This window comes from Coregonus clupeaformis, unplaced genomic scaffold (genome assembly GCF_020615455.1).
Source record: "Coregonus clupeaformis isolate EN_2021a unplaced genomic scaffold, ASM2061545v1 scaf0841, whole genome shotgun sequence".
NCBI classification, from domain to species: Eukaryota; Metazoa; Chordata; class Actinopteri; order Salmoniformes; family Salmonidae; genus Coregonus; species Coregonus clupeaformis.
Genome location: NW_025534296.1, coordinates 26020 through 53889, shown reverse-complemented (window position 1 = coordinate 53889; position 27870 = coordinate 26020). Strand labels below are relative to the sequence as shown.

The window sequence follows — 27870 nt, the reverse complement described above, 5'->3', positions numbered from 1 at the left end:
CTCACTGTTGGGTACATGCTGTCTGGACTATTTTCAGAGAATAGACTGCTTAATGTAACCGACGGGATATGAACCAGGTCTACCACGGGAGAAAGCAACAGCTTGACCGTTACACCAAGAGGACATTCCCTATTGGGCCGAGGCATAGCCTATTTTTCACATCTGATTTAATTTCATACAACTTAATATTGCTACACTAAAAATCTTTGTCTGGACAATAGCCCATTACTCAGCTTTTATTAGAAAATGAATGGCATGCCACTGTGATCATTTTCTGTGACGACAGAGTAAATTATTATGCAGCCTCAGAGGGGTGCCCAAACTTTTTCAGACGACTGGATGTACTTCATAGAAACTGTTACCCTTTATATATTCTAACCACTCTATTTAATGTATTCCATATTAAGGGCCCTAACCTAGGAACACAAATCTTTGTTCCTATTAACATTGTGGACAGTTCTCTCTCTCTTTCTCTCTCTCTCTCTCTCTCTCTCTCTCTTCTCACTGTTTTCACTCTTTCTCTCTCTTCACAGCTCTCTCTCTCTTTCGCTCTGACTCACTCCACTGTTTTCACTCTCTCTCTTCTCACAATTCACTTTCTCTCTCGTTCTGTCTCACTCCACTGTTTTCACTCTCTCTTTCTCTATCCTCACAACTCTCTCTCTGCCTCACTCGACTGTTTTCACTATTTCTCTCTCCTCACAACTCTCTCTCTCTCTCTCACTCCACTGTTTCACTCTCTCTCTCTTCACAACTCTCTCTCTCTCGCTGTCTCACTCCACTGTTTTCACTCTTTCTCTCTCCTGACAACTCCCTCTCTTCTCTTTCTCTCTCTCTCTCTCTCTCTCTCTCTCTCTCTCTCTCTCTCTCTCTCTCTCTCTCTCTCTCTCTCTCTCTCTCTCTCTCTTAGATGTTCAATGTTTCTTAAAAAAAAAAAAAAAAAAGGAATAGTTTCACCATTATTCAAATGAGGGACACATTTTTTTCTTTGTTTTACCTTAAAGCAGCAATCAGCAGTAGAAACAATAACAAAGCGTACTCCCAACTCTTGTTTTAGTAAAAGCTGAGGGATGGGGCTGGAGAAATGTAATCCCTTTCAAATTCAAATACAGAGCTATGGAAGCAAGGACTGACCATCCATGACATAAAAAATGATAGTTTTAACAATATTTTGAGGCTATACAGTATTTGTTTACATTTACTTTGTTTACAAACATCGGAGTAAAACAAGCTTCTATTTTGGGTTCTGATGGGGTACGACAGTTGAACTAAGCTCATGAGGCATTTATAGGTTATATTCTTCAAGAATCAATGGATGTTGCAAGTGCTGATTGCCCCTTTAAAATGAATCACTAATCACATTAAATAAATCACAATCTCCCGAAATGACTTTGTCAAAGCAACAGAATAACTAGGGCTTTGCAATGATCCTGAAAACTTGGGGGAATTCTGGGGTTAAGTGGGTTAAAATAGTCCTAGAAGTCACAGAGGGTGCACAGAGGGACATGCCAAAATGCAGAATTTTAGCACTTTTGCAAGTCTTTATTCATATAAAAAAATCTGATTTATTGAATTTTACATGTGGTCTATATTAAAGGGCACTTCATTTAATATAACAGGCTTTTAAAAATGCAATATTGTTGCACAATTTGTATGTAGCCCTTTAAAGTATACAGGTTGAAAATGGCACTGATAAACGCCTAAATTGGTACGCAGTGGCTGTACAGTAACATGCTATACATGACTTCAGACCACAGGCTCTACGCTTCAGAGGACTCAATGTATTTTGAAAGATGAGACGTTGAGGACTATAATAAATACTGCTTTGATGTCATACAAGCAAGCCAAACACCCATGAGTCCAAATGTGCACTTCAAATTTCCTTATTATAAAACTCATGTCAAATACAGTGTCAACATTTATGATCACTATATTTGATGTATAGTTACAAGATGACATGACGTCATACCCTGGGTTATTCTGAACAGAATGAGCCTGTTTGTCTACTGTGAATAAACTTAGCCGTGGCATACGCACCTGAATGCACTCATGATTCCTATGCGCATCAAAATTACAATCTGTTTCCAGGAATGTTATTGTGAAAGCCTAACTCTGTAATATACTTTTTTATAACTTAGCTAATCATGTTGGCAATAGAACCAGATGATGCCATCTTCCTAAAAAATGTCTCAGGTGTTGTCAGGCCATTGTTCTGATGTTTGAAGCTCCTCAAGTTGAGGAATTTCACACCTCTGTGTGGGGGTTTCACAAGCCGTTAGGTTTAGATAGGAATTATATTTATGTCCAGTAGTCTGAATTGTGGCAGGGATGAGGCTCAGTTTGTAGAGCATGGTATTTGCAATGCCAGGGTTTAGGGTTTGATTCCCACTGGGGGGCAGGTATGAAAAAAATAATTACACAAAAAATATATTAAGTCACTCTGGATAAGAGTGTCTGCTAAATGACTAAAAATAAACTACAGGGGTGCCCAAGGGCGCTGTTACTTTCATTCGAAAAATGTTGCAATGCTGTGTGGATCTGCTGTGGAGGTGTTTTTCCCAGCATTGCAACCTCCCTCCTCCCTGACCCAACAGCATAATGCAAGGAGAATGGCATGTTATATAGAAATATTGATTTGGAGAATGGCGTGTTATATATGAACATTCATTTGGAAGACAATTGCCCACCCAAGGTGTTGTCGCCTAGGCCATTGCTCTGATGTTCGAGGCTCATCTAGCTAAGGGATTTCACATGTCTGTGTGTGGTTTACACAATATGTAAGTTTTATGTCCAGAAGTCTGAAATTAATATATTTCCAGATTATGGTTGGGGGGCATATAAAGAGCAACATATGTGGAGATTTGTTTTTATTGGTTGTGTGTTATGTGTGTTGTTGTGTTAGGTTTTCCCCCTGTGTTCCTAATGGAAAATCCATTAACAATGAATCACAAACAAATTATATTCCAGTTGTGTTTAGACAACTTCATGGCTGACATCCCCCAGTTCTGTTAAGACCCATTGAACTGGGTCACATTCTAAATGGTCACTTGTATTGATAGTCCATACTGGGCCTAACTGGGGTTAACCATACTGGAGGGTTTCTTTCTGCACACATATTCCCTCATCTCCAGAACTTTACCTGATGTCCTCTCTCTCTCTCTCTCTCTCTCTCTCTCTCTCTCTCTCTCTCTCTCTCTCTCTCTCTCTCTCTCTCTCTCTCTCTCTCTCTCTCTCTCTCTCTCTCTCTCTCTCTCTCTCTCTCTCTCCTCTCTCTCTCTCTCTCTCTCTCTCTCTCTCTCTCTCTCTCTCTCTCTCTCTCTCTCTCTCTCTCTCTCTCTCTCTCTCTCTGTCTCTGTCTCTGTCTCTGAACGCATAACTTACCACGTGCCCATAGCCAAACACGTCTTTAAATGACCAGTGGGGTCGAATCCGGGTGGGGGGGTGTGATAACTGCCTGAATGGAGGTGAAGCTTCACTTAATCTACTTTGAAGCAGAAAAAAAATATGAAAAATTATTTTTTCAAAAATATGAAAATGAAAAAAAGAAGACATGGGGCGTGCGGGGACGACTCGCTAAGCGGACCGGCACATTGAACGCGGGTCGGCGACTCCCCGCTTGCCAGGAGCCCTCCGAAAACGTGGACGGATCCTGCCGAGTAAGAAATGATACTCGGGAGGTGTTTACCCAGCTGCCGAGTATACCAGGTGATGTAGGACAGGTTCACTCACACACACACTCACACAGACACACCTATTCACTTGGGCCTTCTCCCTCATGCCCTGCTGACATCCATGCAGGCCCACATTGACCTTGTGACCTCTGGAGCTCCATGCATCTTGTTCTACACTCCCTGCCTAGTAAAACCCTTTCTCCCATGGGCCTGAGAGTACAGCTCATTTGAGACCATTTTGGAAAAGATTTTCTGTCATTTTTAAATGCCCACAAAAAATGTCACATTATACTGCTGTTTTGAATGTATAGCAAAACCAGGTAGTTTTGAGGTTGAATAGCTACTTGAGTTGCATGGTTCTACTGAAATTACCAACAGGCATTGGTCCAGGGTGATCAGGCCTATAATTTGAGACCATTTGGGTAAAGATTAGAGCTTTCTTTCCTTTTTAAATCACTCCAGGCAATATGTAATACAAATCTGATTTGGTTGCAATGCTGGGAAGAACTACACGTTGCCTTTCAACTTTTTTCAAATAGGTTAAATCCTTCCAAAATGTCATATGAGGTGCAGCAGGCTAGGAGAAAGGGGGAGAGAGTGGCCAGCCTCCACAGGGGATATAGAAATACATTGCCTGCTGCCCTAACTTCAACTTGATGCCTATGTGGGTTTATATTGCCATATCAAACTGTCTTCTTTGTCAACCCATCAGGCCACTATAAGGATTACCTGTGTTGAGTTTAAGCTTCCTGGAGCAACCGGAAGTGGGAAGATTGACCCTAAACATGGTTTAGATGTATCCACCAGCAGATAGTGAAAACGCTACATTCAACCCTCTGTAAAAAGTTTAGTTTTTCACGGATTGACCTGAAACTCAGGATTCTGTAAGAGCTTGTCCCAATGAGGATATGTGTTTAATTACAGCTTCCTGTGACAACCGGAAGTGCCTTACATTGTGGTCATAGGTGCTGTTTTGAAGGGTTAAAAAGGTCACATCCTTCCAAAATGTCACATGTGTGATTAGGCAACCCTCATGAACCCGTACATATTAGAAAACCAGGTTTTTATCCGTTTGTTTTTTTATAAAGCTAGAAAAAAATATACAAAAAAATAAAAAATATGAAGAAAATATGCATCACTAACTGTAAGTCGCTCTGGATAAGAGTGTCTGCTAAATGACTACCAAAAAATATATATATATTTTTTCATACATATGAAAATGAAAAAAAGACTGACTACCAGGTGAACGCATAACTTACCACGTGCCCGTAGCCAAACACATCTTTAAATGACCAGTGGGGTCGAATCCGGGTGGGGGTGTGATAACTGCCTGAATGGAGGTGAAGCTTCACTTAATCTACTTTGAAGCAGAGAAAAAACCGGAATGTTGGAGAAGCTGACTTAATCTACTTTGAAGCAGAAAAAAGATATGAAAAATTATTTTTTTCAAAAATATGAAAATGAAAAAAAGAAGACATGGGGGCGTGCGGGACGTACTCGCTAAGCGGACCGGCACATTGAACGCGGGTCGGCGACTCCCGCTTGCCAGGAGCCCTCCGAAAACGTGGACGGATCCTGCCGAGTAAGAAATGATACTCGGGAGGTGTTTACCCAGCTGCCGAGTATACCAGGTGATGTAGGACAGGTTCACTCACAAACACACTCACACAGACACACCTATTCACTTGGGCCTTCTCCCTCATGCCCTGCTGACATCCATGCAGGCCCACATTGACCTTGTGACCTCTGGAGCTCCATGCATCTTGTTCTACACTCCCTGCCTAGTAAAACCCTTTCTCCCATGGGCCTGAGAGTACAGCTCATTTGAGACCATTTTGGAAAAGATTTTCTGTCATTTTTAAATGCCCACAAAAAATGTCACATTATACTGCTGTTTTGAATGTATAGCAAAACCAGGTAGTTTTGAGGTTGAATAGCTACTTGAGTTGCATGGTTCTACTGAAATTACCAACAGGCATTGGTCCAGGGTGATCAGGCCTATAATTTGAGACCATTTGGGTAAAGATTAGAGCTTTCTTTCCTTTTTAAATCACTCCAGGCAATATGTAATACAAATCTGATTTGGTTGCAATGCTGGGAAGAACTACACCACAGTAGATCCACGTTGCCTTTCAACTTTTTTCAAATAGGGTAAATCCTTCCAAAATGTCATATGAGGTGCAGCAGGCTAGGAGAAAGGGGGGAGAGAGTGGCCAGCCTCCACAGGGGATATAGAAATACATTGCCTGCTGCCCTAACTTCAACTTGATGCCTATGTGGGTTTATATTGCCATATCAAACTGTCTTCTTTGTCAACCCATCAGGCCACTATAAGGATTACCTCTGTTGAGTTTAAGCTTCCTGGAGCAACCGGAAGTGGGAAGATTGACCCTAAACATGGTTTAGATGTATCCACCAGCAGATAGTGAAAACGCTACATTCAACCCTCTGTAAAAAGTTTAGTTTTTCACAGATTGACCTGAAACTCAGGATTCTGTAAGAGCTTGTCCCAATGAGGATATGTGTTTAATTACAGCTTCCTGTGACAACCGGAAGTGCCTTATATTGTGGTCATAGGTGCTGTTTCGAAGGGTTAAAAAGGTCACATCCTTCCAAAATGTCACATGTGTGATTAGGCAACCCTCATGAACCCGTACATATTAGAAAACCAGGTTTTTATCCGTTTGTTTTTTTATAAAGCTAGAAAAAAATATATTTAAAAAAATAAAAAATATGAAGAAAATATGCATCACTAACTTTAAGTCGCTCTGGATAAGAGTGTCTGCTAAATGACTACCAAAAATATATATATATGTATTTTTTCATAAATATGAAAATGAAAAAAAGACGACTACCAGGTGAACGCATAACTTACCACGTGCCCGTAGCCAAACACGTCTTTAAATGACCAGTGGGTCGAATCCGGGTGGGGGGTGTGATAACTGCCTGAATGGAGGTGAAGCTTCATTTAATCTACTTTGAAGCAGAAAAAAAATATGAAAAATTATTTTTTCAAAAATATGAAAATGAAAAAAAGAAGACATGGGGCGCGCGGGACGCACTCGCTTAAGCGGACCCGGCACTTTGAACGCGGGTCGGCGACTCCCCGCTTGCCAGGAGCCCTCCGAAAACGTGGACGGATCCTGCCGAGTAAGAAATGATACTCGGGAGGTGTTTACCCAGCTGCCGAGTATACCAGGTGACCCTCAACTCCTTGATACATGTACACCTACCATAAACACTATAATCATTAACATAGCAACATAGAAAATGTCATATGGTAAAGGGACTTCCTCAAGATTTTAGACCGTACATATTAGAAAACCAGGTTTTTATCCGTTTGTTTTTTTATAAAGCTAGAAAAAAATATATAAAAAATGCAAATCTCAGAGAGAGAGAGGGGGAGAGAGACATTAACATTGACTGGCTCATTGATGTGGATGGTATTTGTGCATATGTGTGTGTGTGTGTCTGTGTCTGTGTGTGTGAGTGTGTGTCTGTCTGTCTGTCTGTCTGTGTGTGTGTGTGTGTGTGCTTACTGATGACTCTGGCGGGGGGAGAAGGGTCTTTTCTCCATGGACAGGTAGCAGGAGGTGACACACTCCATGAGAGGGCCCAGCAGCAGAGGTAGGATGCTGATGACGTTCATGGCACCGATGGGCAGGAGGAAGCTGTTCAGGTGCAGGTTAGAGTTCATGGCCTGAATGTAGTAACCTGATGGAATCTGTGGGAGAGGTCAGGGTAACAACAGATTCTAGGACAACTTTATGGAGCAGAAATAAACATGATAGATTTGCCAGTTTTACCCCCCCAACATCTGAAAAATAATGTATTTGGACTTTCCACTGAAAACAAACAATGACCTGAAAATGTTCTAAAAATCAATGAATGAATGGAACCATTTATTTGTCTCTACAGTTTGAAGGAAGTTTCTAACTAGCATTAGCGCTATGAAGTCTATAGTAACTGCTAGCACGCCATAGACTTCCAGTCATTGCGCTAACGCTAGTTGGCATTGGCTCCCAAAACTACTACAAACTTCCTTCATACAGGATGCAGAGACATTAAAATGGTGTCCATGAGTTCATCTGACTCTGGGGAAATAGATAAAGGGCTTCATTGCCTAAATCCTGAAGAATCCCTTTAAATTGAGTTTTTCAGTGATTGCAATTATTAATTTTTGCATTTACATTGTAATCATTTAGTAGACACTATTATCCAGAGTGACTTTCAATTAATGCAAAATGTGAATCACAATAAAAAAATTGTATAGAAAAGTATTTAGTATTTTGAAAAGTTTAGTTCAGCCCAGTATGATTCAAATGACAAAATACTCAGAAGTCATTAAAATACGTATTTCAAATAGATGTAAGAGAAATACTGAACATCTCTGGCTACTACCCAACACTCTGTCACACTTCCTTATCAAAGAAAACACACCCCCTCTACATACAGAGTACACAGTCAAAAGGAAGCCACTCCCTGTCCTCTGGTGTAGAGTTCCTTGAAACAGAAAGTAATCTTTGACACTGCCATTGCTTAACCTACGGGAGAGAGCACCAAAATGGCAGAGAATCAGGAACTGTTCTGTTGCTCCATCTGTCTGGATCCACTGAAGGATCTGGTGACTACTGCCTGTGGACACAGCTACTGTATGGGCTGTATTAAAGAAAGCTGGGATCAGGATGATCTGAAAGGTGTCTATAGCTGTCCCCAGTGCAGAGAGACCTTCACTCCAAGGCCTAATCTGAGGAAAAATAACATGTTGGCTGAGTTGGTGGAGAAACTGAAGAAGACAGGACTCCAGGCTGCTCCCCCTCCTGCTCTGTGCTATGCTGGACCTGGAGATGTGGCGTGTGATTTCTGCACTGAGACCAGAAAGCAGAAAGCCCTCATGTCCTGTCTGGCGTGTCTGGCCTCTTACTGTGAGACTCACCTCCAACCTCACTATGAATCTCCTGCTTTCAAGAAGCACAAGCTGGTCAAAGCCACCGCACAACTACAGGAGAAGATCTGCTCTCATCATGACAAACTGCTGGAGGTTTACTGTCGTACCGATCAGCAGTGTATCTGTATGCTGTGTACAATGGATGAACATAAAGGCCATGATACAGTGTCAGCTGCAGCAGAGAGGACTGAGAAACGGGTAAGACCAGAACAACTTGTTGATGACTGTCTGATAAAGAAAGAATAATTACAGTAGGAACTAAGGCTGTTTGAATGTGAGATCATACAAATGAAATCAATCCACGGCAGAACAAATATGAACACAAACCTTGAGTATATTGAGTGTGCTCCAAATGTTTCACAATTTTCTAAAGTCATACAACATTATCATTCCGAATGCCCTTTTATGAGTCCAAAGTTCAGCCTCAACCCCTTGATACATGCACGCCTACCATAAAAACTATAATCATTCACATAACAATATAATAATATAATTTCACACAGACAGTTCCTCAACATTTTAATCCCTATCTTCTATGGGCCCTATGTCACATTACTATACTATTGATCTACTGGACAAATAAAGCTTGATAGCTCATTGAAGAGTGATTATCCACAGAGGCAGCTGGGGATGAGTCAGCAGAAGGTCCAGCAGAGATTCCAGGAGAGAGAGAAGGACCTGAAGGAGCTCCAACAGGCTGTGGAGTCTCTCAAGGTGAGTATTGTTGACCAGAGGAGACACACCATTTCACTTCTCTCCTCCAGTCAGAGAGAGAGAGAGAGAGAGGGAGAGAGGCCCCTATCCAATCCCACTGACCCCACTGTTGGGAACAGGCTGTCGAAGGCGGGGCTACTTCATCACATAACCATAAGTAACCATGACTGACTCATATCCCCTATACATTAACATGGAGCTCTCTCTCTCTCTCTCAATTCATTTGAATTCAAAGGGCTTTATTGGCATGGGAAACATATGTTTACATTGCCACAGCAAGTGAAATAGATACTAAACAAAAGTGAAATAAACCACGAGAAATTAACAGTAAACATTACACTCACAAAAGTTTCAAAGGAATAGAGACTTTCAAATGTTATAATTCAAGTGAAAACCGAGTGAGCCATTCGCCAGACTGAGTTCTGGAGGTGAAATGGAAATGAATGAGGGAGAGTTAAGTGAGGTAGAAGGTGTGGTGAAGAGCTCAGAACCAGAGCCTGGCATCAATGGACATGATAAAGAAGAATATGGTGCAGTAGGAGTTACATTTTTTGGAGAAAGTGGATCCATACCTTTTGGTAGATCCATTTGTAGTTTCCAGGGTGGGTGGGAAAGGAGTTGGGTGCAGTTGAATCAGTGAAGGTAACCTGTAGTGGACTTGGGATATTTGTTTGTGTTTCTTATGACCAGAGGGAGTGGGCGCTCCGTGTCACGCAACTTGGGTCAAGATCTGTTTCTTGCTTTGCTCTTAAGAACAGGGCACCATTGAAAGGAGTGATTTCTGGGGTAACGTTAAGTGTGGAGGTGGAGCAATTGAAGATGAAGATTCCTGGTGTTTGTGATTCCCGCCGTTTGGTGCAACACAGACCTGGTGGTGAGCTTGGTGAAACAGAGGAGTCACTGTCAGTCCTTTTGAGTTTTTAGTCTTTACCCAACAAAGTCATGGTAGGATATATCAGTTATCCTGTTAGAACTTTGTGCCGAATCCACTGCTCTGTTTCAGGTGCAACGTTTATGGTCATGTTGCAGCAGTTTGTAGGAGGGAGATTCCAAGATGTGGGAAGTGTGCAGGGAGGGCATGGGATAGAGGATTGTGTAGTTTCGGTGGATAAAGTTGTGTGGGTCAACTGTTGGGATGCCCATGTTGCTGGGGATTGGAAGTGTCCGGTGCGAGAGAGGCAGGTTGAGGTGGCTAGAGTCAGAGTAGTGCAGAAGGTGTCGTATGCTGAGGCAGTGAAGAAAGTAGAGGAGGATGGGTCAAGGGTGAGAGATCCTGAGAGGATCCCTGTGAGTAGTAGATCTGTGCCAGCACAGGGGGATAGGCCAACGAGTGATATATGCTTCAGTAAAGTTAGCTTCTTAGAGTTCATAGCAATGGTTATCAATTGTACAGTACAAATGGAACGTAAATCACAGAAAATAGATGTTGTGGTGGCAGCTGCAGAGAAGTATTTGGGCATACAAGATTTGACTTCAGAAGATTTGTTGTTTTGTTGTTTTTATTTTTTTATTTTTCCATGCCAACCGCCGTTAAACTCCAAAGAAGAAGAAGAAATGCTAAATTATGGCTATGTACAGTGTTGTAACGATGTCTCTGGCTCTCTCATTCCATCACTTTTACGGTAGTTGGTTGTGTGGGTCTCTGGTTATGAATGGGGTGCTGACAGACAATTGTTGATGGATATTTATAGAGCTCTGATCAGGACGACAATTGATTACTGGTGTACAGTTTATGGAACAGAGGTAAAGACTTGGCTTCAGAAGCTGGACAGAATCCAGTATATAGCTTTAAGGATATGTATTGGTGCATTTAAATCAACATCTGTATGTGCCTTACTGGTGGAGGCAGGAGAGATGCCTTTGGTCTAAGGCACTGCATCGCAGTGCTAGCTGTGCCACTAGAGATCCTGGTTCGAATCCAGGCTCTGTCGTAGCTGGCCGCGACCGGGAGACCCATGGGGCGGCGCACAATTGGCCCAGCGTCGTCCAGGGTAGGGGAGGGAAATGGCCGGCAGGGGATGTTGGTAGAGCATGGCGTTTGCAACGCCAGGGGTTGTGGGTTCGATTCCCACGGGGGGGGGCCAGTATGAGAAAAAAAAAGTATATATATATAATGTATGCACTCACTAACTGTAAGTCGCTCTGGATAAGAGCGTCTGCTAAATGACTAAAATGTAAATGTAAATGATATACTGCGTAAAAAATGGTCATTATCTTATTGGGTTGAAAGGCTGTGAGGTTGAGCATCCCACTGCTACTGTTCTAGATGACTGTTGGGAATATACTAGTAGACAAGGCAGTGGTTTTGGTTGGACAGTTGGAAAGCTTGCTGATGAGAGTGGTTTGAGGGAGTTGGAGGTTGGCCCTTCTGTGGTGATAGGGGATGTTCCTCCATGGTTACTCCCAGACCCTGTTGTTGATCTAACCATGGTAGAGAAAAGGAAAGATTGGTCAGAAGTCAGTGATATAGTGAAACTGGTTGACAATTACATTGGTAGAGGTTTTTATGCTTTTTTACCGCTTTTCACAGATGGATCCAAGGACCCAGATAGTGGGCTCACAGGAGCAGGCGTTTACGTTCCTGAATTTGATGTGCAGATATGTAGAAGACTAACAGATGAACTGTCAGTATACTCAGTTGAACTGTTGGCGATAATAGTTGCCCTCCAGTGGGTGGAGGACGTACAACCTGTTAGAATTATAGTATTCTCAGATTATCTGTCTGTATTGAATAGTTTATCATCTGGTAAATCTAATAGGAATGACCTGCTATTGGAGGTATTAATGTTATTATGGAGAATTGAGAGATTGGGTGTAGTAGTGAGATTCTGCTGGGTCCCAGCACATTCGGGTGTGGAAGGGAATGAAATTGTAGACCAGTTAGCTAAAAGAGCTTTGAAACGAGATATAATTGATATTAATGTTCCACTGGGTAGAGGTGAGGCCAAATGTAAGATCAGAGACATTTTGATAGATGTGTGGCAGAAGAGATGGTACTCTGAGCACAAGGGCCGGCATTTATATGAATAGTTGACAGTTTTACAGAAAGGTCGATGGACCAAGATTCAAAAGTCAGATTAGGAAGGAAGATGTGGTGTTTACTAGATTGCGCTTAGGACATTGTACATTGAACTCGCTCATTACATCTGGTTGGCAAGCATGGGAATGGTTTGTGTCTGGGGGTACGGTCGATGAAACGGTGGAGCATGTGTTGTTATATTGTTGTAAGTATGTTGAAGAGACGGAAAGATTGAAGTGTAGGGTCATTGAGGTTGGGGGGTTGGAGGGGTTGGAAGGGATTTTGGGGATGGGGGAGGGTCTATTAGAAGTTAGTAGGGCTCTTCTTTATTTTCTCAGAAGTACTGAGTTAGGTAGGAGGATTTAGAAAGGTTGGAAACCGTGATTGACCACACACTCCAGCACAGTAGGTGGCGGCATGCACCTTTAACCTTGGTTTGTGGACCGCCATTATATCATAGAAGAAGAAGTTGGTTGTGTGAGAGATTTGTGGTTCGTGAGGAGGGCTACTATTCTTTTTTCTTTTGGTTCTTGCGTATTTTCTGAATTTATTTTCTCATGGTGGAGGGTTCGTTTATTGGTTTCCACTGTTTATCGTTTAGAGTTGAGGGGGGAGTAGGGGTAGTTTGTTAGGGCGGCGTGATGGCCTCAACCGAGTGGAGAAGAAACGCTGTTGCTTCAGGTGCGTTCCGGAGAAAGGTGTGGAGGAAGTTTTGCTCATGGTCGGCGAACAGGTTGGAGCGGAACATCTGCACTCTGCATCCAGAATGAACAAGGCGGTGGTTGTGTTAATGAAAAAGGTTTGTCTTGTTGCGAGTGGGATTTTTGTGAGGGGTGTGTCGCCTCTTTCGACAAGAGTTGTGGTGGCTAATCTTCCTCCGTTTATTACTTACGAACAGACCGCAAGTAGTTGGTTCGTTTTGGTAAATTTGCAAGTGGTTTTCGTGTGCTCTCGGCTGGGTGCCAAGCGGAATCCGATAAACATGTTGTCTCTTTTCGTAGACAAGTGTTTGTTTCTTAACAAACTTCAAGGTTACGCAGGGGAGGGGTGGAACGCAGGGTTTGCTAGCACAGATAGTTTCGGGTGTTTCTAGTGTGGGGATGTAGGGCAAAAATGCTAGTGCAGTCAAGCGCGACCAGCCGGCAGTGGGGGGCTAGGACTAGGCTGGACACAATACATTTTTAACACCTTTTTCTGATAAAACTACTTCATTGCATCCGCCATGGAGCCCAGTTTCATAATATTACCATATGTCCCAGATGCTTGCCATAGTTTAGAAATAATAGGGTATGTTTCACCCTGCCAGCTCGTATTAGTTGTATTTAGCTCTGTGTCACCAACTCGCCTAATGAAAGTTCTATTCCCAGCCCATTGTTCTGCGTCACAATGCCAGCTTCACTATTGTTGGTAATGAGACCAGCCCGTATTAACATTGTAGCTTTACCTCAGGTAACTTATTATTAACAAGGTTATGACTACTAGGTGAGCAAACTCACTGTTCACCTGGGTACACCTTGTGGTGACCCACGGTGCTACATATGGTTGGCACATAGCAATCAAACATTAAACATTTTCTGGTCACAGTTAATCATATTTTCTTTCAGAAAAAGGTGTATAACCTAAACAAAACGCATGTCCGTCCTCTTTTTCAAGATGTGGCCGATTTTAAACAGCAAGAATACATTTTTTCAATTAAGAAATAACTTTTTAATTTTTTTAAAACATTTATTGTTTCTATATTACTGCTGGGTAATTTGATATGCGTCGAAATCTGTAAGTTCGTAGGCATTGAATTGAGCGAATGCTGCGCAGGTTCACTGAGTTGTAAACTAAATGGATAGGTGTAGCTCCTTGATTTATAGATCTGACACAGTTGCTACCTCAGATAATGAGCCTAGCAAGTGTCGTTAATGAGGTATGTAGTACCCACAGAAGGCCACAGGGAGGAGCAAGAGAGTTATAAACCTATTCATTTTTTTTTGCTTTAAATACTCTAAACCTAACAATCAATCAATCAAATGTTTATAAAGTCCTTTTTACATCAGCAGATGTCACAAAGTGCTATACAGAAACTCTAACCCTACTTATAACCTATTTTAGCCTTAACTCTAACCCCTAACCCTAATTCTAGTGTAGGGTAGCCTAGAACACGTTTAGAAACTATTTTAGTAATAATTTTGTTAGTAAATACCATTATAGTACTAAATAGCATTTATTGTTATTTTTTAAATAAAAACTATGTAACCTTTATTAGTCATGTTATTACATTTATTAATGCAAGGCAGAACACTTGATAAACAACACATTTGTTTTATTTTTAAAATGTGGTTTGAACTGGGTGTGACCTATGTGAAAGTCCAGCAATTGGCATGTCATAGGTGGGGCAGGTTTGAGACTGATCTCCAGAATTAATAAGAAAAATACACTTTATTTCTCAGCTGCCTCACCAATGTCTTTACGTGAATTAATAACTTTTAATTGCTAAATGTTTACAATAGATGGCTGCATAAAACCACAAAGCATCAGTTATAAGCTACAACCATAAAATAGCATGCAACCAAAGACTATGTCCTATGATTTTCTAAAAAGGTCACTCATTACTTTACAGTTTGCTATATATCTCGTATTAGGCCTGTGTTGCTTTTGGCAGAGCAACAAAATATTAACTCTAGCAGGTATTGAACACCGGCCAAATAATCACTAGTCAGATGCGCTAACCTCAACCCTAGTAAACATGCATTATATAAAAACGTTCTTAATTACATTTTAGTCATTTAGCAGACGCTCTTATCCAGAGCGACTTACAGTTAATGAGTACATATTTTTTTATACTGGCCCCCCATGGGAATCGAACCCACAAACCTGGCATTGCAAATGCCATGCTCTATCAACTGAGCTACATCCCTGCTGGCCATTCCCTCCCCTACCCTGGACTACGCTGGGCCAATTGTGCACCGCCCATGAGTCTCCCGGTCGCGGCCGGCTGCGACAGAGCCTGGATTCGAACCAGGATCTCTAGTGGCACAGTTAGCGCTGCGATGCAGTGCCTTATACCACTGCGCCACTCAGGAGTAATATCTGATATTGGGAGTAAACAGTCTCGGAATAGAAAAGACAAAACACTGCATCTTCCAGCCCGCTAATCAATTACGTCATGCAACCCTCGTGGTTAGCAAATCTACCTCAACATACCCCTCGCTTGTGCGAGAAGGCTTATTGATAATCGTTATAGTACAGAGTGCTCGCTGTCGCTGACGGCTCAAGCTTTCGTCGGGGCTTGTTGATTTGGCTACTTGTTCGAGAAGGCAGAGTGGCTCGATGCTGGTTGATGAATTTGACAATGAATGTACTAGAAAAATACGTTTTTGTCAAGCAGAGGTGACTGAATTAATGTTCAGGCTTATTGATAATAGTTATAGTAATGAAGTTTAATTTAAAAACATGAGCATAAAAACAGGTAATAATAAACATGAATCATCATTATATTACTTCACAGTAATGTGTTTTCAGTCCTTCCTCTTGCGTTAGCAGTGTGGAAAGGGACAGTAAAAAGCTCAGGCAGGAGTTTTCCTGTGAGGTGGAGTGGTGGTGTATCCAGGGAGAGAACTAAACTAATCTTCTGAAATGTCATTCATGGTCTTATGCTGCCATCTATTGGAATTATTTAGCAACTGCAGTAGTAATAAAGTGTATATCCTTACTAAAGTAGTAATTACTTAGAGTTGCAGAATATATGGAGGGGGTACCAGGAGGGAGGAGAGTAGTGCATGGCCAAGTGGTGGTGCGCAGGCCGTGGAGAAAGCGGTGGTGGGGAGGGTTGCAGCTGGGCTACATGAGCTGAGGCAGGTTTCTGTAGTAACAGAGACTCCGGTGGGCAAAGGCTTGGTGGGCTCATCCCAGGAAATATTGCCTGTCATTGGGGAAGAGGCACTGATCAGGGGGGAAGTGCAGGGGGCAGAGACTGGGGAGGAGGAGGACGGTACCGTGCCAATGGAGGAGGAGGAAGAGGGGGGAGGTGAGTCTGCGGGAGCGGAGGAGGAGGCCTCGTTTTCAGACGGCTCATTGGATCCAGAGCTGACAGCCAGTCAGGCTGAGGGCCCAGTATATACGGTGAGAGAACTTTCTAGGTTCCTGATGGAGACTAAAGGGGAAAAAAAAGGTTCTGCTGGAGTCTTATTTGATTGATCCTGGAAGGTTTGTAAGGTCAGTGCAACACGTGATGAAGAATGAGGGGGTTTAGTGTCCTCTCACCCAGGAAGTGGTATAGGCTGGGAAAATGGGTCATGGGTTCTTAAGGGCATGTCTTCAGAATCTGCTTAAATGGATGGTTTTTTCTGACATGGCGGCTTTATGGGCTTCTCTACTGGTTTCTGATTGTGGTGATTTCCCTCCCACCTCTTATGGAGATTTCACGGTTAGACTTCCTTAACATGAACGGTGACAGAGACTGGGGGAATAAGTCAAACAAAAACATTTAAATGTCAAAAGAGGTGTGTAAGGGTAGGTTGTTAGTGGTTACAGCCCAAATCAATGACCTTGTCTTTGCTTTCCAAAATGTGCCTGATGGGTGGGTAACTTCTGTTGTGGGGAGATGAGGGAGCCTGATGGGTGGGTAACTTCTGTTGTGGGGGAGATGAGGGAGCCTGATGGGTGGGTAACTTCTGTTGTGGGGAGATGAGGGAGCCTGATGGGTGGGTAACTTCTGTTGTGGGGAGATGAGGGAGCCTGATGGGTGGGTAACTTCTGTTGTGGGGAGATGCGGGAGCCTGATGGGTGGGTAACTTCTGTTGTGGGGAGATGAGGCCGCGGCTGTGGAGTTGTACTCTGATTTATAGAGGGCAGAACTCTGTGATCCTCTGTAGCTCAGCTGGTAGAGCATGGCGCTTGTAATGCCAGGGTAGTGGGTTCGATCCCCGGGACCACCCATATGTAAAAATATATGTACATGACTGTAAGTCGCTTTGGATAAAAGCGTCTGCTAAATGGCATATTATTATTATTATTATTATTATCCTGGGTTTTCTCAGGTTCTGCTCACAAACCTTTCCAAACTCTCTCTGTCACAGAGAATTGACATTTCCCTGGCATTTCACAAACTCTCAGCTGCCGTCTCTCAGACGGTCTGCCTCTGATTTTTTTTGTAAAAGGTCTGGGAAGTTATTGGACAGGACGTGTGTTGTGTGAGTGCGTCGGGGTGGGGGAGCTGTCGCTAAGCTGTAGACGGGAGGCTTTGACTCTCCTGCCCAAACAAGTAGATTTGAGCGACATAAAGAACTGGAGGCCTGTGGCATTGCTCTGTTTGGACTATAAGGTCTTTGCCAAGGTCCTCGCTAACAGACTGAAGTCCCACCTGGACTCTATTGTACACAATGACCAAACGTACTGTGTACCAGGACGTTCAAACACAAACAAGCTACTGTACCGTACGGAGGTGGGCTGGAGGGAACCAGCATGTGCTCTGTTGAGGAGGGCTGGTGGTTTGGGGCTGGATCAGCAGCTCTTCATCATGCGGCAGGAGAGACTCAATACAGCAGGGGTCTCTGATTTCTATGCTGCAGTAAATTTTTTACATTTAAGTCATTTAGCAGATGCTCTTATCCAGAGCGAGTTACAGTTAGTGAATACATATTTTTATACTGGCCCCCCGTGGGAATCAAACCCACAACCCTGGCGTTGCAAACGCCATGTTCTATCAACTGAGCTACATCCCTGCCAGCCATTCCCTCCCCTACCCTGGACGACGCTGGGCCAATTGTGCGCCGCCTATGAGTCTCCCGGTCGCGGCCGGCTGCGACAGAGCCTGGATTCGAACCAGGATCTCTAGTGGCACAGTTAGCACTGCGATGCAGCGCCTTAGACCACTGCGCCACTCAGGAGACATTACTGAGGGCTGGAGCAGCCTGAGGAGGGGCCACCACCGTTTCCACCACTGCAAGTGACAGCAGAGACTGGGGACTGGCAGGAGAGTCTGGAGGACTTACTGACTTTTAACACTCTGAGCCTGGGGGAGTTTGAGGAGGTGGGGGGTAAGGTGCTGTACACCCTCAGTGTCAAGGTTAGACACATCAGGAGCTTAGCGGGAGTGAAGGGGCATCAGTGGCAGGGGGTTGTGGGGGCTGAGAGCATGGCAGGGTATAGGTGGAGGGTGCTCTATAAGCTCCCAGTGCTGGAAAGGTCAGGGGTCGTCCAGTGGAGGGTATTACATGGAGCCCTGGACACCAATAGCTGGTTGGCTCGGGTTGACCTGGGAGTTGGGGAGGGGTGTCCGTTTTCTGCAATGACAGACTGTTCATCATGTTTTTTCTGTGTTGCCAGGGTAATGCCATTACTGTTGACGCCTTAGGGTTGAGTTTGAGTTGTACAAAATGATCAACAGTGTGGAGATGTTTCAGGAGGTATGGGGGCTCAGGGGGCTGTCTGTACGGCTGGAGAGGAGGGGGTTGGATGGACCGGTTGGAATGTGGTGCTGGTTGGTGTATTGTACTGTGGTGTTGGGTACTGGATAATGTGATTGTGTGGAGGTTGTGGTGTCACACAATGTGCTTTTAGGGTGGGGGGGTGTTAGTGTAATGAGGATGGCTCATTAAAGTAAGACAAGTCTCTCTCTCTCTCTCTCTTAACAGCGCTCTGCACAGGCAGCAGTGGAGGACAGTGATAAGATCTTTTACTGAGCTGATCCACTCCATTGAGAGAAGGCGCTCTGAGGTGAAGGAGCTGATCAGAGCCCAAGAGAAGGCTCAAGTGAGTCAAGCTGAAGGACTCCTGGAGCAACTGGAGCAGGAGATAGCTGAGCTGAGGAAGAGAAGCACTGAGCTGGAGCAGCTCTCACACACAGAGGATCACATCCATTTCCTCCAGGTAACTCAACTGCCTTGATACATGTGATATGAAATTAAAACTCAATGTGAAACTCTCAATCATTTGGTTCTTTTCTCTCTCTCTCTCTCTCTCTCTCCCTCCCCCTCTCTCTCTCTCCCCCCAGAGTTATCAGTCTCTCTCCGTTATCAGTGTATCTTCAGACTTACCCAGCATCGTTGTCCGTCCTCTTCAGTACTTTGGAGATGTGAGTAAGACTGTGTCTGAACTGAGAGAGAAACTAGAAGACGTCCTTAAAGGAGAATGGACCAAGATCTCCACTACAGGTGTGTTGAAAATAATAAGAACATCAACTTTAGACCATTGAAAGTTCCCTACTAGTCATATACATGTGGAATATGGTATGATGATAACATTCCCTCTCTCTCTGTGAATGTGTTTGTGTGTCTGTAGTGAATATAGTGGATGTTGTACTGCCTCCAGAGCCCAAGACCAGAGAACAGTTCTTACAATGTGAGTCTCTTTATTCTGAAGTAACTAACAGTCTCTTTTTACTGACACTCCTAACAATCCCTCTAGAAATATATAGCAATAGTAGATCTAATCAAACACTGGGTATCTATCTGACTCCTCATATTTCTCTGATTTGATCTCTGCTGTGCTCTAATCAAAGACAGGGTAGATACAGTATCTGACTTCACTTATTGTTCTAACTCCCCTCATTGGTCTCTGCTCTGCTCTTCTCCCAGATTCCTGTCAGCTCACCCTGGACCCAAACACAGCAGACACACTCCTCTCTCTGTCTAAAGGGAACAGAAAGGTGACACGTACAGGCCAAGTCCAACCATATCCTGTTCATCCAGACAGATTCACTAACTACTGTCAGGTTCTGTGTAGAGAGGGTCTGTCTGGACGCTGTTACTGGGAGGTGGAGTGGAGTGGGGAGGATGTTTATACAGCAGTCTCATATAAAGACATCAGCAGAACAGAGACAGATGGTGTATTTGGACTCAATGACAAGTCCTGGATTTTTTTGTGCTCTAGTGGTGATTATTGGTTCAGACACAATAATGTTGTGACTAAAGTATCAGGCCCTCAGTCCTCCAGAGTAGGAGTGGACTTGGATCACAAGGCAGGTACTCTGTCCTTCTACAGTGTCTCTGACACAATGACCCTCCTCCACAGAGTCCAGACCACATTCACTCAGCCCCTCTATCCTGGGTTTTATCTCTATGGTAGTACTGCTGAGCTGGTTAAACTGTAGTAGGGTCCACATAGATACTAGTCATGCTGGTGTAGTCTATAGCTGAGCTGGTTAAACTGTAGTAGGGTCCACATAGATACTAGTCATGCTGGTGTAGTCTATAGCTGAGCTGGTTAAACTGTAGTAGGGTCCACATAGATACTAGTCATGCTGGTGAAGTCTATAGCTGAGCTGGTTAAACTGTAGTAGGGTCCACATAGATACTAGTCATGCTGGTGTAGTCTATAGCTGAGCTGGTTAAACTGTAGTAGGGTCCACATAGATACTAGTCATGCTGGTGTAGTCTATAGCTGAGCTGGTTAAACTGTAGTAGGGTCCACATAGATACTAGTCATGCTGGTGTAGTCTATAGCTGAGCTGGTTAAACTGTAGTAGGGTCCACATAGATACTAGTCATGCTGGTGTAGTCTATAGCTGAGCTGGTTAAACTGTAGTAGGGTCCACATAGATACTAGTCATGCTGGTGTAGTCTATAGCTGAGCTGGTTAAACTGTAGTAGGGTCCACATAGATACTAGTCATGCTGGTGTAGTCTATAGCTGAGCTGGTTAAACTGTAGTAGGGTCCACATAGATACTAGTCATGCTGGTGTAGTCTATAGCTGAGCTGGTTAAACTGTAGTAGGGTCCACATAGATACTAGTCATGCTGGTGTAGTCTATAGCTGAGCTGGTTAAACTGTAGTAGGGTCCACATAGATACTAGTCATGCTGGTGTGGTCTATAGCTGAGCTGGTTAAACTGTAGTAGGGTCCACATAGATACTAGTCATGCTGGTGTAGTCTATAGCTGAGCTGGTTAAACTGTAGTAGGGTCCACATAGATACTAGTCATGCTGGTGTAGTCTATAGCTGAGCTGGTTAAACTGTAGTAGGGTCCACATAGATACTAGTCATACTGGTGTAGTCTATAGCTGAGCTGGTTAAACTGTAGTAGGGTCCACATAGATACTAGTCATGCTGGTGTAGTCTATAGCTGAGCTGGTTAAACTGTAGTAGGGTCCACATAGATACTAGTCATGCTGGTGTAGTCTATAGCTGAGCTGGTTAAACTGTAGTAGGGTCCACATAGATACTAGTCATGCTGGTGTAGTCTATAGCTGAGCTGGTTAAACTGTAGTAGGGTCCACATAGATACTAGTCATGCTGGTGTAGTCTATAGCTGAGCTGGTTAAACTGTAGTAGGGTCCACATAGATACTAGTCATGCTGGTGTAGTCTATAGCTGAGCTGGTTAAACTGTAGTAGGGTCCACATAGATACTAGTCATGCTGGTGGTGATGGTCCCCAGATGTGATGATTCATTCTGCTCTGTTTTTATGTACAATGATTTGATTGATTTGATCTTCAGAAGATGTTATGAATTACAATTCAATGCATTCATATTTTTTGTAAGTGCAACGTTTTAATCTTATACATTTACATTAATCATGATGTATGCTGTTAAGGTATGTTGGTTGTCATTCAGAGCCATTGAAATGTTTTCTCAATTGGTTCTCTGTCTCAATGTCATTTTCCTCAGTATCATGGAACAGGTAGTGTTACTTACTTGCTAATTGAACTATATGGGCTGGTTTCCCGGACACAGATGAAGCCTAGTCCTAGACTAAAAGCATGTTCAATGGAGATGTCCTGGAAACCGGCCCTAAGTTTGGCATCTTTTATTCTCCCATACTGCTCAGTCAAGCAACATTAAACCTGTCCAGCAGGTGGTGCTATTAACCAAACAATAAAAACCCAGCAGATATCTTGACTTGTCACTCAGTATATCAGTAATGTTCAGAATTGTACTTTAATATCATTGGAGATTGATGGTCTTTTTAATCCACTACCCAGAGTCAGGAACAGATGAAGTTAGGTCTGCTACTGTTCAGTTATTAAATATGATTTAAGGTGATGGGAAATAAAAAATCCATCTAGTAGTAGTTTTCCTTTGCTATTTATTCCAAGGTGTGTCTTTAACTTGTAAATGGATTGTGTTGAAGCTGGCATGTGGTGTGGATGATAGAATAGAGTGAATAGAGGAGAGAAGAGAGGAGGAGAGGAGAACATCATATAGAAGACAGATAAGATAGAGAGACAATTCATACCCAGGGGAGTTACTGGCTCTGGCCCAAATGACACCCTGTTCCCTACGTAGTGCACTAGGCTAATTCTGACCAGATCTAAAGTAGTGCACTACATAGGGAATAGGGTGGAGATTGGAGATTTGCTCACTGGCATTAGAATATTAGACTATCAAACTGTAATGTTAGATGTTGCCTCATTCCAATATTAGAATATCATACTGTAATGTTAGTGGTTGCCTCATTAGAATATTAGAATATCATACTGTAATGTTAGTGGTTGCGCTCATTAGAATATCATACTGTAATGTTAGTGGTTGCCTCATTAGAATATCATACTGTAATGTTAGTGGTTGCCTGATTAGAATATCATACTGTAATGTTAGTGGTTGCCTCGTTAGAATATCATACTGTAATGTTAGTAGTTGCCTCATTAGAATATCATACTGGAATGTTAGTGGTTGCCTCGTTAGGAATATCATTGTAATGTTAGTGGTTGCCGTATTAGAATATTAGAATATCAAACTGTAGTATTATTGGTTGCCTCATTAGAATATCATACTGTAATGTTAGTGGTTGCCTCATTAGAATATCCTACTGTAATGTTAGTGGTTGCCTCATTAGAACATTAGAATATCATACTGGAATGTTAGTGGTTGCCTCATTAGAAAATCATACTGTAATGTTAGTGGTTGCCTCATTAGAATATCATACTGTAATGTTAGTGGTTGCCTCATTAGAATATTAGAATATCATACTGTAATGTTAGTGGTTGCCCCATTAGAATATCATACTGTAATGTTAGTGGTTGCCTCATTAGAATATCATACTGTAATGTTAGTGGTTGCCTCGTTAGAATAGCATACTGTAATGTTAGTGGTTGCCCCTGTTAGAATATCATACTGTAATGTTAGTGGATGCATCATTAGAATATCATACTGTAATGTTAGTGGTTCCTCATTAGAATATTAGAATATCATACTGTAATGTTAGTGGTTGCCTCATTAGAATATCATACTGTAATGTTAGTGGTTGCCCCATTAGAATATCATACTGTAATGTTAGTGGTTGCCTCATTAGAATATCATACTGTAATGTTAGTGGTTGCCTCATTAGAATATCATACTGTAATGTTAGTGGTTGCCTCATTAGAATATCATACTGTAATATTAGTGGTTGCCTCATTAGAATATCATACTGTAATGTTAGTGGTTGCCCCATTAGAATATCATACTGTAATGTTAGTGGTTGCCTCATTAGAATACCATACTGTAATGTTAGTGGTTGCCTCATTAGAATATCATACTGTAATGTTAGTGGTTGCCCTCATTAGAATATCATACTGTAATGTTAGTGGTTGCCTCATTAGAATATTAGAATATCATACTGTAATGTTAGTGGTTGCGTCATTAGAATATCATACTGTAATGTTAGTGGTTGCCTCATTAGAATATCATACTGTAATGTTAGTGGTTGCCTGATTAGAATATCATACTGTAATGTTAGTGGTTGCCTCGTTAGAATATCATACTGTAATGTTAGTAGTTGCCTCATTAGAATATCATACTGGAATGTTAGTGGTTGCCTCGTTAGAATATCATTGTAATGTTAGTGGTTGCCGTATTAGAATATTAGAATATCAAACTGTAGTATTATTGGTTGCCTCATTAGAATATCATACTGTAATGTTAGTGGTTGCCTCATTAGAATATCCTACTGTAATGTTAGTGGTTGCCTCATTAGAACATTAGAATATCATACTGAAATGTTAGTGGTTGCCTCATTAGAAAATCATACTGTAATGTTAGTGGTTGCCTCATTAGAATATCATACTGTAATGTTAGTGGTTGCCTCATTAGAATATTAGAATATCATACTGTAATGTTAGTGGTTGCCCCATTAGAATATCATACTGTAATGTTAGTGGTTGCCTCATTAGAATATCATACTGTAATGTTAGTGGTTGCCTCGTTAGAATAGCATACTGTAATGTTAGTGGTTGCCTCGTTAGAATATCATACTTTAATGTTAGTGGTTGCCTCATTAGAATAACATACTGTAATGTTAGTGGTTGCCTCGTTAGAATATCATACTGTAATGTTAGTGGATGCATCATTAGAATATCATACTGTAATGTTAGTGGTTGCCTCATTAGAATATTAGAATATCATTCTGTAATGTTAGTGGTTGCCTCATTAGAATATCATACTGTAATGTTAGTGGTTGCCCCATTAGAATATCATACTGTAATGTTAGTGGTTGCCTCATTAGAATATCATACTGTAATGTTAGTGGTTGCCTCATTAGAATATCATACTGTAATGTTAGTGGTTGCCTCATTAGAATATCATACTGTAATATTAGTGGTTGCCTCATTAGAATATCATACTGTAATGTTAGTGGTTGCCCCATTAGAATATCATACTGTAATGTTAGTGGTTGCCTCATTAGAATATCATACTGTAATGTTAGTGGTTGCCTCATTAGAATATCATACTGTAATGTTAGTGGTCGCCTCATTAGAATATCATACTGTAATGTTAGTGGTTGCCTCATTAGAATATCATACTGTAATATTAGTGGCTGCCTCATTAGAATATCATACTGTAATGTTAGTGGTTGCCTCATTAGAATATCATACTGTAATGTTAGTGGTTGCCTCATTAGAATATTAGAAAATCATACTGTAATGTTAGTGGTTGCCTCATTAGAATATCATACTGTAATGTTATTGGTTGCCTCGTTAGAATATCATACTGTAATGTTAGTGGTTGCCTCATTAGAATATCATACTGTAATGTTAGTGGTTGCCTCGTTAGAATATCATACTGTAATGTTAGTGGTTGCCTCGTTAGAATATTATACTGGAATGTTACAGTGAGGGAAAAAAGTATTTGATCCCCTGCTGATTTTGTACGTTTGCAAACTGACAAAGAAATGATCAGTCTATAATTTTAAAGGTAGGTTTATTTGAACAGTGAGAGACAGAATAACAACAAACAAATTATAAATTGTTATAAATTGATTTGCATTTTAATGAGGGAAATAAGTATTTGACCCCTCTGCAAAACATGACTTAGTACTTGGTGGCAAAACCCTTGTTGGCAATCAGAGGTCAGACGTTTCTTGTAGTTGGCCACCAGGTTTGCACACATCTCAGGAGGGATTTTTTTCCCACTCCTCTTTGCAGATCTTCTCCAAGTCATTAAGGTTTCGAGGCTGACGTTTGGGCAACTCGAACCTTCAGCACCCTCCACAGATTTTCTATGGGATTAAGGTCTGGAGACTGGGTAGGCCACTCCAGGACCTTAATGAGGTTCGTCTTGAGCCACTCCTTTGTTGCCTTGGCCGTGTGTTTTGGGTCATTGTCATGCTGGAATACCCATCCACGACCCATTTTCAATGCCCTGGCTGAGGGAAGGAGGTTCTCACCCAAGATTTGACGGGTACATGGCCCCGTCCATCATCCCTTTGATGCGGTGAAGTTGTCCTGTCCCCTTAGCAGAAAAACACCCCCAAAGCATAATGTTTCCACCTCCATGTTTGACGGTGGGGATGGTGTTCTTGGGGTCATAGGCAGCATTCCTCCTCCTCCAAACACGCTGAGTTGAGTTGATGCCAAAAAGCTCCATTTTGGAGCACAACACTTTCACCCAGTTCTCCTCTGAATCATTCAGATGTTCATTGGCAAACTTCAGACGGGCATGTATATGTGCTTTCTTGAGCAGGGGGACCTTGCAGGCGCTGCAGGATTTCAATCCTTCACGGCGTAGTGTGTTACCAATAGTTTTCTTGGTGACTATGGTCCCAGCTGCCTTGAGATCATTGACAAGATCCTCCTGTGTAGTTCTGGGGCTGATTCCTCACCGTTCCCATGATCATTGCAACTCCACGAGGTGAGATCTTGCATGGAGCCCTAGGCCGAGGGGAGATTGACAGGTCTTTTGTGTTTCTGCCATTTGCGAATATTCGCACCAACTGTTGTCACCTTCTCACCAAGCTGCTTGTCGATGGTCTTGTAGCGCATTCCAGCCTTGTGTAGGTCTACAATCTTGTCCCTGACATCCTTGGAGAGCTCTTTGGTCTTGGCCATGGTGGAGAGTTTGGAATCTGATTGATTGTTTGCTTCTGTGGACAGGTGTCTTTTACACAGGTAACAAGCTGAGATTAGGAGCACTCCCTTTAAGAGTGTGCTCCTAATCTCAGCCCAGTTACCTGTATAAAAGACACCTGGGAGCCAGAAATCCTTCTGATTGAGAGGGGATCAAATACTTTTTTCCCTCACTGTAGTGGTTGCGTCCCCCTTTTTCTTCTGTTGTGTTTTCCCTCAGTGATCCTTATTGAAAATCAATTAACAATTCATCCCCCCAAAAAAATCCATTACGGTTTTGTTTTAATCACTTTGGTACTATTTTCACAAGCAGGTGGTACATTTTCACAACTCTTAGTATAAAACCCCAAGCTGGTCACGCTTTGTAACGCAGCCAGTCTTTCATTCTAAACCTGTCATTGTGCATTCATTTGGATTGGAAACATCTCTCACCACACAACCATTGATTCAAAATATAAATGTAATGAGAGCATTGGTTTAATCACCAAAACAACTTAAAACTACTCAATTGAAAATATATCATTAACTACCAGTTAATCCAATAGCAATCACAGCAAGATAATTGTTTCAAAATAACCCCTTAGAAGTGCTGAAATTAATATGCTACAGTACTGTAGATGACAGTTTACATTAGGCAATACACTTACATTACCCAACAACATTGACAATCTATCATTTCCATGATATCTATCCACTGTGTAATCAAAGGTGTGATCAATGATGACATCCTCTACAATCATTCATGGGGATTTTTTTTTATTTTTCTGATATAATTGCAACATACAGTACTGTCTGTAATTAGATGGAAGACATTAAATGAAACATTAAATGAATGAAAATAAAATAATGTTTAGCACGCATTAATTAGCATCAAGCCTATCTAGAGCATTTGGCCATCAATTCTCATCCACATCAGTAAATGTCCTCATTGTTCATGCACCGCTGGAGAAACCTTTCGGCATGTTGAATCAAAGCTTGACATTGGTCTGCATTGATGTCATCACATGCCTCTTCCATGGCCAGAAGGAGGGTGGCACGCTCATGGGGATGGCGATCGTACACCTTCCACCTCCATGATGAAAAAATAATTTAATAAGGTTGAGGAAGGAGAGTACCGGGGGGCTGGTATAGGGTCACGAATCAGGGAGGGACCTGAAACCATGCCTGAACCACCTCTGAATGGTGGAACCTGACATTGTCCCACACAATGACATAGGTGACCCCTTCACCTTGACAGGCCTGCTCCATTTCATTGAGAAACACAAT

At 42.2% G+C, this 27870-nt stretch overlaps 1 pseudogene; it reads left to right on the top strand.

Annotated features, from left to right (window-relative positions):
• The first annotated feature begins 8187 nt into the window (after positions 1–8187).
• On the top strand, positions 8188–20432 carry LOC123481090 (annotated as a pseudogene).
• Positions 20433–27870: the final 7438 nt, after the last annotated feature.